This window comes from Triticum aestivum, chromosome 7A, assembly GCF_018294505.1.
Source record: "Triticum aestivum cultivar Chinese Spring chromosome 7A, IWGSC CS RefSeq v2.1, whole genome shotgun sequence".
Taxonomy (NCBI): Eukaryota; Viridiplantae; Streptophyta; class Magnoliopsida; order Poales; family Poaceae; genus Triticum; species Triticum aestivum.
The window spans coordinates 325,942,173-325,946,251 of record NC_057812.1 but is presented as its reverse complement, the minus strand read 5'-3'; the positions used below and the strand labels follow the sequence as shown (position 1 = coordinate 325,946,251).

Below are 4,079 nucleotides of genomic sequence, written 5' to 3'. Positions count from 1 at the left end.
CCCCTGGGTTTACAGGAAATCAACCCGCGCTCCCTGTTTAAGTGGCTACCAGATAAAACGCTTAATTTTTGCAAAAAGGACCCTCCATTTTGGTGTATTCAACCCGCAATCCTGGCTCTGAGAAAACATTGCGAAAAAGACCCGTGGATAACGAGCGACGGGGGGCGGCGGTTGCTCGATGCGGAACGACGCCGGCGTCAGGGGGTGGCGGCTGCTCGATGCGGAACGAAGCTGGCGGCTGGAGCTTGCAGGGGCCGGATCCGTGTGCGGCAGAGGCCGGGGAGGCCGATTCGGAGGCAGGCGGCGAGGTAGGGGTCGTCGGTGATGATGAGGGAGGCCGGAGCGTGGTTTCCCTGGCAGATCCATGGCATCCGCGGCTCCTGGGCAGAAAGAAGAATGGAGACGAGGGAGAGAAGAAGGAAAAAAGGAGGGGAGGTGCGGTGTCCTGGGCAGGAGCTCGCAGGAGCCGAGCGACGGAGGACGTGCGCTGCAGACGGAGGGATTCAGAGCCGGCCGGTGGGGCGACACCAACCAGGCCAGGGGTGGCGTACGAATGAGGACTTCATCACCATCAGGTAATCCATTCATCTCCTCTCTTTTCCTAATTCCCCACGATCTGGTCCTCAATCGCCATGTTCTTGAACTGCAGAAATCACTCATTCCCCATGTACTTGAGTTGCAGAAACCATTGGTTAACCAAGTTTTCTGATACATTGCTGTCAAATTGCATGGGCCTATCAAATTTTGTAATATATAGATGATGTTATGCTGTAAATTCCATCCATTTACATATTCATGTGCAAAGTAAAGAAATTAAGATGTTGCAGGTTGCAAACAAGCAAAACCATGACCTGTCATCTGCAGAATTAACCTACATATAAATAAGATTTCTCTTCCAACCATCTTTCAAAGATAAAATCGTACAGCGAATGGGTCAGTTTTAACTAATACAAGTACACACAACATTCAGCTCGACAATTGGTCATCTCCCTCCCAGTTTTTCTTTTCTGTTTCCAGTTCAATCAAGTCAGGACATCACATGTCTACAGCGCCATTTTTTCCTCACATTCATAGCAAGCTTGCAAGTTCCTTCTATTAACAACAGTACCTAGCACATACACAAGTTTGTTGGCTGCTGGAGTTGCTGCACTCGTGGTCGTCGGAATCTACCACCACGCTCATGCTCCACATGCATGTGGTCTTCGAGTCAGTGCGATGCCCATGTGGTTGTCCTGTAGCAGAGCCACATTGACCGACCGTGGGAGCCAGAACCTTGGTGTCGGGCTGACGGCCATGCCGCTGTGGTTATCTTGGTGTCGCTGACTGTCAGGACGCCTATTTCTGCTTCCTTCTAGATGAACAAGGGAGATGGACGTGTCAGTAGAATTTGATCTGAATTGATTGATCGGCTTGTTTTGATGGCTTTTTGTGACATGTTTATTATGTTTTAGGATCTTTGTGAAACTGAAATTTGAAAAGAGCATGAGTTTTGATAGGCTTCTATATATTCTTCGGTTGCTTACTGTAATCTTTTTGAAACTGAAATTTGAAAAGAGCATGAGTTTTGATAGGATTTTATATATTCTTCGGTTGCTTACTGTAACCTGTACCTTCTGGTCGATTGATATAGATAGAATCATACTGATTTCCTATAATTTCGCCGTCACAAAGATGTTCTATTTGTTTGGTTTGCTGTATTGTCATGACCATCAGAAATTACCTATTTATGCTATTCGTACTGTTAAATTTAGTTCTAGCAACCCCGAGGAAGTAATATGTTGTATGCCTGACACATGATTGAGAATTAACTTGCTTGAAGATATGGTTCAGCTCAAACCTCTTTTCCAAATATCAATGGGCTGCTGTTTTTGGAAATTTTGATCAACACTCCGGAAAAATGTATGATGTACCTTTTTTATTTTGGCAGATCATATATGTTGAAGCATGTGAAAGTGGCAGTATCTTTTGAGGGATTAATGCCACACGATCTTAATATTTATGTTACAACAGCAGCAAATGCGGAAGAAAGTAGCTGGGGAGCATACTGCCCTGGGATGTAAACACCACCTCCTCCTGAATATATGACCTGCTTGGGTGACGCATACAGTGTTTCTTGGATGGAAGACAGGTAAAAAACATCAGGTGTAATATTTATGCTCTGTATGTTGTCTTGCTATTCTGAACCATGGGATCCTACTGTGCAGTGAAACTCACAATCTACAGAAGGAACCCATCAAGCAGCAGTACGAGGTGGTTAAAGCAAGAACGGCACCCCCAAATGACTCCAATATCGGTTCTCATGTCATGGAGTATGGTAGACATTCAAGGATGACAAGCTTTTCCTTTATCAAGGTTTCTATCCTATGAAGTCAAGCATCATAAACAGACCGCTGCTTTCGCCCAGCCTCAAGGGCGCAATCAATCAAAGAGATGTTGATATTCTTTTCATGTGGAAGAAGGTAAAATCCCAGTTATATATTTCTTGTCTAGCTCATCTTCTCTGTTACTACTAATTTTCATGTGTTTTGTTTTGCCAAATTTATCTGCTAACAATGTATCTTCTCGCTTTCAGTATGAGCAGTTAAATGTTGGATCAGAGGAGAAGCAGAGGGCTCTCAGGGAGGTCAAAGAAACTGTGTTACACAGGAAGCTTCTCGACAGCAGTATCGGTTTCATCGGGAAGCTTGCCTTTGGATTTGAGGGACCTTCGGTGCTTGAGGCTACTAAAGGCCCTGGCCATCCATTAGTAGACTATTGGGATTGTCTGAAGACGATGGTGAGTGTAACAATTCCTTGTTTACAATCCCATAAATATGCAACACCCTGCAGTACTCTTTATGTTTCCGGTTCAGGTTAAGTTTACTGTGTACTGATGCCAATCACTGCTGTCAGGTGCGAGATTTCGAGTCCCAGTGCGGATCACTCACTCAGTATGGCATGAAACACATGAGGGCGTTCACAAACATCTACAACATGGGGAAGTGGAGCCCGCCGGTTCTAGGGCACAGCGCCTGATCGGCTGCACTGCAGTAGTACATGCATGGGAGCGTCCCATGGGAGTAGTACCAAATGCTCCAGAGGTTCGTAGCTAGACCTCATATATGGTGTGTGTGTGTGTGTGTACAGTGTACATATATACATTGGTGTAAACATGCAAGAAACAAGCCGACGATGCGCCCCATGTGGTGTCGGGTCAATCAATAGTTTATGATCGTGCTCGTGATTTGACTGTAGTCTGTTGAAAGGCAATGATTGTTGTGCATGCGTGCTATGCATATGATTCGTATTTGTGGATTTTGACATCAATAGTTTATCCAGAAGAAATATTGTAATCTCGTACAGCAGAGCCGACTAAGTTTTCTTAAAAAAAATATTGTCGAACGTGAAGGATCATACAGGCATATGCTTGACTAAATTGATATTTATTAAAAAAGTTGAATTAGATGCACTAATTAGAAAATATGCATTTAAATTCAATCATCGCCTTTCACCTCTACTTTGAGCTAGCTATTTTCTTAAATGAGTTCAGCTACTAATTTTGAAGACCCCTAAAAGATCTACTAATTTCAAAGGGTTCGCTAACGGAGTCTCAGACACCTTTTCAAGCCGTTGGATACATGCACACTAAGATTATGTGCTAGGAAACTTTCCCTTTTTATTGTGATCTGGAACGGAAAGAGATGCGTGTGCGATTCTGTACTCTACAAAATGTGCGTGTTTTTAAAAAGAAAGAACCTACAATCAACACGAGAAGGCTTGTGTTTGGGCCAAGTCCAAGTGTAGTATTGCAAACCAAACAACCAACATTTTCTAAAAAGAAAATCAACATAGCAAAAACATGCTTGCTTTTGAATATTAACAAAAAACTATATATAAACAATCTCACTTCAATGCACCACTACTCCTATCCGGTGATAGTGTGATGCTGATTGAAGCAACATCGAAGGACATGAATGTGGGTTCATCAAGTTTTTCTGAATTACGAACACCAAAAATCATATCATCATTGAGGATGGTGGCAAACATGAAAAGTGGCAACATGAATGAGACACTAAAAACATGCGATGATTTTCTCCTTC

The 4,079-nt window shown here is 43.4% G+C and overlaps 1 pseudogene; it reads left to right on the top strand.

Moving 5' to 3' along the window:
- The first annotated feature begins 364 nt into the window (after positions 1–364).
- Positions 365–3,379, top strand: LOC123153317 (vacuolar-processing enzyme beta-isozyme 1-like; annotated as a pseudogene).
- Positions 3,380–4,079: the final 700 nt, after the last annotated feature.